This window comes from Zea mays, chromosome 8 (assembly GCF_902167145.1).
Source record: "Zea mays cultivar B73 chromosome 8, Zm-B73-REFERENCE-NAM-5.0, whole genome shotgun sequence".
NCBI classification, from domain to species: domain Eukaryota; kingdom Viridiplantae; phylum Streptophyta; class Magnoliopsida; order Poales; family Poaceae; genus Zea; species Zea mays.
Genome location: NC_050103.1, coordinates 151,095,279 through 151,103,841, shown reverse-complemented (window position 1 = coordinate 151,103,841; position 8,563 = coordinate 151,095,279).

The window sequence follows — 8,563 nt, the reverse complement described above, 5'->3', positions numbered from 1 at the left end:
ATCCTTTTCATGAATAGCACTAATCAATTCATTTAATTTTTCTTTTTGCTCCATGTTAAGATTGGCAAAAAGGACACGCAAGTTATCTTCCTCATCACTAACATTATCATCACTAGAAGATTCATATTTAGTGGAGGAGTTAGATTTAACCTTCTTCCGTTTGCCGTCCTTTGCCATGAGGCACTTGTGGCCGATGTTGGGGAAGAGGAGTCCCTTGGTGACGGCGATGTTGGCGGCGTCCTCGTCATCGGAGGAGTCGCTTGAGCTTTCGTCGGAATCCCATTCCCGACAAACATGGGCATCGCCGCCCTTTTTCTTGTAGTACCTCTTCTTTTCCTTTCTTCTCCCCTTCTTGTCGTCGCCTCGGTCACTGTCACTAGATATAGGACATTTAGCAATAAAATGACCGGGCTTACCACATTTGTAGCAAACCTTCTTGGAGCGGGACTTGTAGTCTTTCCCCCTCCTTTGCTTGAGGATTTGACGGAAGCTCTTGATGACGAGCGCCATTTCCTCATTGTCGAGCTTGGAGGCGTCTATTGGTTGTCGACTTGGTGTAGCCTCCTCCTTCTTTTCTTCCGTCGCCTTGAATGCGACGGGTTGAGCTTCGGATGTGGTGGGTTCGTCAAGCTCGTTGATCTTTCTCGAGCCTTCGATCATGCACTCAAAACTTACAAAATTCCCGATAACTTCCTCGGGGGTCATTTTAGTATATCTAGGATTACCACGGATTAATTGAACTTGAGTAGGGTTAAGGAAAATAAGAGATCTTAGAATAACCTTAACCGTCTCGTGGTCATCCCATTTTACACTCCCGAGGTTGCGCACTTGATTCACCAAGGTCTTGAGCCGGTTGTACATGTGTTGTGGCTCCTCCCCTTTGCGAAGCCGGAACCGACCGAGCTCCCCCTCGATCGTTTCCCGCTTGGTGATCTTGGTGAGCTCGTCTCCCTCGTGTGCGGTTTTGAGCACATCCCAAATCTCCTTGGCGCTCTTCAACCCTTGTACTTTGTTATACTCCTCTTTACTTAGAGAGGCGAGGAGTATTGTTGTTGCTTGAGAGTTGAAGTGCTCGATTTGGGCCACCTCATCCTCATCATAGTTCTCATCCCCTACCGACGGTACCTGTGCACCAAACTCAACAACATCCCATATACTTTTGTGGAGCGAGGTTAGATGAAATCGCATTAAATCGCTCCACCTAGCGTAATCTTCACCATCAAAAGTTGGTGGTTTGCCTAATGGGACGGAAAGTAAAGGTGTATGTTTGGAAATGCGAGGGTAGTGTAGGGGGATCTTACTATACTTCTTGCGCTCTTGGCGCTTAGAAGTGACGGAGGGCGCATCGGAGTCGGAGGTCGATGTTGATGAAGTGTCGGTCTCGTAGTAGACCACTTTCCTCATCCTCTTGTGCTTGTCGCTTTTCCGATGCGGCTTGTGGGAAGAAGATTTTTCCTTCTTCTCTTTGTGGTGAGAAGAGGAAGACTTTTTCTCCTTCCGTTTGGAGGAGTCCTTCTTCTTCTCCTTCCTCTTGGTGCGGGACTCTTCCGATGAAGTGCTCCCTTGGCTTGTAGTGGGCTTTTCGCCGGTCTCCATCTCCTTCTTGGCGTGATCTCCCGACATCACTTCGAGCGGTTAGGCTCTAATGAAGCACCGGGCTCTGATACCAATCGATAGTCGCCTAGAGGGGGGGGGGTGAATAGGGCGAAACTGAAATTTACAAATATAAACACAACTACAAGCCGGGTTAGCGTTAGAAATATAAACGAATCCGCGAGAGAGGGCGCAAAACAAATCCCAAGTGAATAAGCAAGTAAGACACGGAGATTTGTTTTACCGAGGTTCGGTTCTTGCAAACCTACTCCCCGTTGAGGAGGCCACAAAGGCCGGGTCTCTTTCAACCCTTCCCTCTCTCAAACGATCCACGGATCGAGTGAGCTTTCTCTTCTCAATCACTTGGAACACAAAGTTCCCGCAAGGACCACCACAAGATTGGTGTCTCTTGCCTCAATTACAAGTGAGTTTGATTGCAAAGAAAGGATCAAAAAAGAAGAAAGCAATCCAAGCGCAAGAGCTCGAAAGAACACAAGCAAATCACTCTCTCTAATCACTATGGCGTTGTGTGGAGTTTGGAGAGGATTTGATCTCTTTGGTGTGTCTTGAATTGAATGCTAGAGCTCTTGTAGTAGTTGGGAAGTGGAAAACTTGGATGCAATGAATGGTGGGGTGGTTGGGGTATTTATAGCCCCAACCACCAAAAGTGGCCGTTGGAAGGCTGTCTGTTCGATGGCGCACCGGACAGTCCGGTGCCCCCTGCCACGTCATCACTGCCGTTGGATTCTGACCGTTGGAGCTTCTGACTTGTGGACCCTCCAGGGTGTCCGGTGCACACCGGACATGTACTGTTTGCTGTCCGGTGTGCCAGCATGGGCGATTCTGACTCCTGTGCGCGCTGCGCGCGCATTTATTGCTCTGCAGAGAGCCGTTGGCGCGGAGATAGTCGTTGCTCCGGAGTCGCACCGGACAGTCCGGTGCACACCGGACAGTCCGGTGAATTATAGTGGACTAGCCGTTGGAGTTTCCCGAAGCTGGCGAGTTCCTGAGGCCGACCTCCCTTGGCGCACCGGACACTGTCCGGTGTACACCGGACAGTCCGGTGAATTATAGCCGAGTCGCCTCTGGGAATTCCCGAAGGTGGAGGGTTTGAGTCTGAGTTCCCCTGGTGCACCGGACATGTCCGGTGGCGCACCGGACAGTCCGGTGCGCCAGACCAGGGGTGCCTTCGGTTGTCCCTATGCTCCTTTGTTGAATCCAAAACTTGGTCTTTTTATTGGCTGAGTGTGAACCTTTTACACCTGTATAATCTATACACTTGGGCAAACTAGTTAGTCCAATTATTTGTGTTGGGCAATTCAACCACCAAAATTATATAGGAACTAGGTGTAAGCCTAATTCCCTTTCACTTACACCTATTTTCCTAATTGATTTTGGTGGTTGAATTGCCCAACACAAATAATTGGACTAACTAGTTTGCTCTAGTCTATAAGTTATACAGGTGCCAAAGGTTCACAAAAAGCCAATAAAAAGACCAAGAAAAGGGTTCAACAAAAAGAGCAAGGGATAACCGAAGGCACCCTGGTCTGGCGCACCGGACTGTCCGGTGTGCCACCGGACAGTGTCTGGTGCACCAGGGGACTCCAAGCTAAACTTCGCACCTTCGGGAATTCTCAGAGGCGCTTCGCTATAATTCACCGGACTGTCCGGTGTACCACCGGACAGTGTCCGGTGCCCCAGAGGAGAGCGACTCTGAACTCGCCAGCTTCGGATTTCTGCTCCGCTAAAATTCACCGGACATGTCCGGTGCACACCGGACTGTCCGGTGAGCCAGCGGAGCAACGGCTACTTCGCGCCAATGGTCGACTGCAACGCATTAAATGCGCGCCTGCGCGCGCAGAGGAGCAGTGCACGCGCGGGTGGCACACCGGACAGTCTACAGGACTTGTCCGGTGCGCCACCGGACAGCCAGGCGGGCCCACAAGTCAGAGCTCCAACGGTCGGAACCCAACGACCAGGTGACGTGGCTGGCGCACCGGACAGTGTCCGATGGCGCACCAGACTGTCCGGTGCGCCATGCGACAGCAGTCTCCACCAAACGGCTAGTTTGGTGGTTGGGGCTATAAATACCCCAACCACCCCCACATTCAAGTTATCCAAGTTTTCCACCTTCCAACTACTTACAAGAGCTAAGCATTCAATACAAGACACACCCAAGTGATCAAATCCTCTCCCAAATTCTACACAAGGGTATAGTAATTAGTGAGAGAGATTTGTTGTGTTCTTTTGAGCTCTTGCGCTTGGATTGCTTCTTTCTTTCATTCTTTCTTGCGATCAACTCAATTATAACCAAGGCAAGAGACACCAATTGTGTGGTGGTCCTTGTGGGGAAGTTTTGTTCCCGTTGGATTGAGAAGAAGCTCACTCGGCCCGAGGGACCGTTTGAGAGAGGGAAAGGGTTGAAAGAGACCCGGTCTTTGTGACCACCTCAATGGGGAGTAGGTTTGCGAAAACCGAACCTCGGTAAAACAAATCTGCGTGTCTCACTCTTCATTCGCTTGCGATTTGTTTTGCACCCTCTCTTTCGGACTCGATTATATTTCTAACGCTAACCCGGCTTGTAGTTGTGATCAAGTTTGTAAATTTCAGATTCGCCCTATTCACCCCCCCTCTAGGCGACTTTTAGTGATTCCAAGTGATTTTATAGCAGAAGTGAATCTATTTAACTAAAACCGTTTAGCAAATAGTCTGTGAAGTGATTCCTGAGGGGTTAGAGAGTGAGGAGTAGTTGGGAGCGGTGGGAAACAGTTTTTTTGCTCCCACTTTCTAGTATAAAATAGAGACTAGATTCGTTCCACTCCCACATGAAACAATTTAGATTTTTACCGTTTGACTCTACGGAAGTGATTCTCGTTGGGAGCGGAACTTTGCGAGTTTTGCCAAATGTCCCCTAATCATCTCCAACAACTCCTCACTTTTCAGCTCCCAGTATCCCTAAACATATTTACACCTAAACAAAAAGCTCACCTTCCAATAGGCTCCTGTATTTAGGGCGTGTTTGGTATGGCTCTGCTCCACTCTAGAGCAGCTCTACTCCAAAACTCTGGGTGCAACAGCTCTGTTCTAGAGTTTAGATTGTTTCTCATAACAGGTGGCAGTGGCGGGTAAATAACTCCAAACTCCATGACTAGGTTGGGTTTTTAGAGTTTTTGGAGCAGCAAAAGAGGTACTCTAAAAATTATATTGCAGCTCCAAAAACTCCATAGAGTTTACAACTCTGGAGTTAGGATGTTTGACATGCTCTGACCAGCTCTCCTTAGAGTTTTACTCTATAGTCATGCCAAACGGTCCCTTAGTCTAAAATATCATGGAGTTGGCCGATTGCCTTGCTACTTGGCCGGTTCCTTTGTTGCCTTACAGGAGATCGAGAGAAATACGGGCTTGGGAACTGGGAAGGCTGGATATATATATATGCGCACGCGGCCGAGTGTTTTTGGGCGTGCGAGAACGCGTCTGATTGGTTTTGTGGGTGAGCGTGGTCTGGCTCTTACAAGCTTGCCCGCTGGAAACCGAACGCCCCCACATTCAAGTTATCCAAGTTTTCCACCTTCCAACTACTTACAAGAGCTAAGCATTCAATACAAGACACACCCAAGTGATCAAATCCTCTCCCAAATTCCACACAAGGGTATAGTAATTAGTGAGAGAGATTTGTTGTGTTCTTTTGAGCTCTTGCGCTTGGATTGCTTCTTTCTTTCATTCTTTCTTGCGATCAACTCAATTGTAACCAAGGCAAGAGACACCAATTGTGTGGTGGTCCTTGCGGGGAAGTTTTGTTCCCGTTGGATTGAGAAGAAGAAGCTCACTCGGCCCGAGGGACCGTTTGAGAGAGGGAAAGGGTTGAAAGAGACCCGGTCTTTGTGACCACCTCAACGGGGAGTAGGTTTGCGAAAACCAAACCTCGGTAAAACAAATCTGCGTGTCTCACTCTTCATTCGCTTGCGATTTGTTTTGCACCCTCTCTTTCGGACTCGATTATATTTCTAACGCTAACTGATAGACGCCTAGAGGGGGGGGGGTGAATAGGGCGAAACTGAAATTTACAAAAATAATCACAACTACAAGCCGGGGTTAGCGTTAGTAATAATAAATGAGTCCGCAAGAGAGGGCGCAAAACAAATCGCAAGCAAATAAGGAGAGTGACACACGGATTTGTTTTACCGAGGTTCGGTTCTTGCAAACCTACTCCCCGTTGAGGAGGCCACAAAGGCCGGGTCTCTTTCAACCCTTCCCTCTCTCAAACGGTCCCTTGGACCGAGTGAGCTTTCCTTCTTCTCAATCAACCGGGAACAAAAACTTCCCCGCAAGGGCCACCACACAATCGGTGCCTCTTGCCTCGGTTACAATTGAGTGTTGATCACAAGAGCAAAAGAGAAAGAAAGAATGCGATCCAAGCGCAAGAGCTCAAAAGAACACGGCAAATCTCTCTCGCTAGTCACTAAAGGCTTGAGTGGAATTGGAGAGGATTTGATCTCTTTGTATGTGTCTAGAATTGAATGCCTAGCTCTTGTAAGTGGTTAGAAGTTGGAAAACTTGGATGGCTATGAATGTGGGGTGGTTGGGGTATTTATAGCCCCAACCACCAAATGTGGCCGTTGCTGGGAGCTCGCTGTTCGATGGCGCACCGGACAGTCCGGTGCACACCGGACAGTCCGGTGCCCCCTGCCACGTCATCGTTGCCGTTGGATTCTGACCGTTGGAGCTCTGACATGTGGCCCCGCCTGGATGTCCGGTGTACACCGGACATGAACTGTTCATTGTCCGGTGCGTCGGTATGGGCGCGCCTGCCGACTGCGCGCGCAGAGTGCGCATTAAATGCGCTTGCAGGTGACCGTTGGCGCGAAAGTAGCCGTTGCTCCGTGGTTCACCGGACAGTCTGGTGCACACCGGACAGTCCGGTGAATTTTAGCGGAGCGGCTGCCGCGCGAACCCGAGGCTGGCGAGTTCCGGAGGCCGATCTTCCTTGGAGCACCGGACATGTCCGGTGCACACCGGACAGTCCGGTGAATTATAGCGCGCCGGCTTCCGAGAAATCCCGAGGGTGAAGGGTTTGAGTCTGAGTCCCCTGGTGCACCGGACAGGTACTGTTCACTGTCCGGTGGCACACCGGACAGTCCGGTGCGCCAGACCAGGGGTGCCCTCGGTTGCCCCTTTGCTCCTTTATTGAATCCAACACTTGGTCTTTTTATTGGCTGAGTGTGAACCTTTTACACCTGTATAATCTATACACTTGGGCAAACTAGTTAGTCCAAAGATTTGTGTTGGGCAATTCAACCACCAAAATTATATAGGAACTAGGTGTAAGCCTAATTCCCTTTCAATCTCCCCCTTTTTGGTGATTGATGCCAACACAAACCAAAGCAAATGTAGAAGTGCATAATTGAACTAGTTTGCATAATGTAAGTGAAAAGGTTACTTGTAATTGAGCCAATATAACTACTTACAAGATATGCAAGGAATGTTTCTTTCTTATATAACATTTTGGACCACGTTTGCACCACTTGTTTTGTTTTTGCAAAACCTTTTGTAAATCCTTTTCATAGATCTTTTGCAAATAGTCAAAGGTAAATAAATAAGAGTTTGCAAAAGCATTTTCAAGATTTGAAATTTCCTCCCCTTGTTTCAAATGCTTTTCCTTTGACTAAACAAAACTCCCCCTAAAAGAGATCCACCTCTTAGTGTTCAAGAGGGTTTTGATATACCATTTTTGAAATACTACTTTCTCCCCCTTTTGAACACAATAGAATACCAAATGATAAAGACTTTTGGAAAGCACTAAGTTTTTGAATTTGGTGGTGGTGGTGCGGTCCTTTTGCTTTGGGCTCATTTCTCCCCCTTTTTGGCATGAATCGCCAAAAACGGAATCATTAGAGCCCTTGAAGTGCCATCTTCCCCTTTGGTCATAAATAAGTGAGTTAAGATTATACCAAAGATGAAGTCCGGTCCTTTTGCTTTTGAGCTTTTGCTCTCTCCCCCAAGGATGAAATCCTTTTCTTTGATGCTCATTTCTCCCCAAGGAATAGAGAGTTGCTCGGAGTGATGGCGAAGCATGAGTTACGGAGTGGAAGCCTTTGTCTTCGCCGAAGACTCCAATTCCCTTTCAATATACCTATGACTTGGTTTGAAATAGACTTGAAAACACATTAGTCATAGCATATAAAAGAGATATGATCAAAGGTATTCAAATGAGCTATGTGTGCAAGCTTAGCAAAAGAAATTTCTAGAATCAAGAATATTGAGCTCATGCCTAAGTCTGGTAAAAGATTGTTCATCAAGTGGCTTGGTAAAGATATCGGCTAATTGATCTTTAGTATTAATGTAAGAAATCTCGATATCCCCCTTTTGTTGGTGATCCCTAAGAAAATGATACCGAATGGCTATGTGCTTAGTGCGGCTATGCTCGACGGGATTGTCGGCCATTTTGATTGCACTCTCATTATCACATAGCAAAGGGACTTTGGTTAATTTGTAACCGTAGTCCCGCAGGGTTTGCCTCATCCAAAGCAATTGCGCGCAACAATGTCCTGCGGCAATGTACTCGGCTTCGGCGGTGGAAAGAGCGACCGAATTTTGCTTCTTTGAAGCCCAAGACACCAAGGATCTTCCCAAGAACTGGCAAGTCCCCGATGTGCTCTTCCTATTGATTTTGCACCCTGCCCAATCGGCATCCGAATAACCAATCAACTCAAATGTGGATCCCCGAGGGTACCAAAGCCCAAACTTAGGAGTATAAGCCAAATATCTCAAGATTCGTTTTACGGCCGTAAGGTGTGATTCCTTAGGGTCGGATTGGAATCTTGCACACATGCAAACGGAAAGCATAATGTCCGGTCGAGATGCACATAAATAAAGCAATGAACCAATCATTGACCGGTATACCTTTTGATCCACGGACTTACCTCCCGTGTCGAGGTCGAGATGCCCATTAGTTCCCATGGGTGTCTTGATG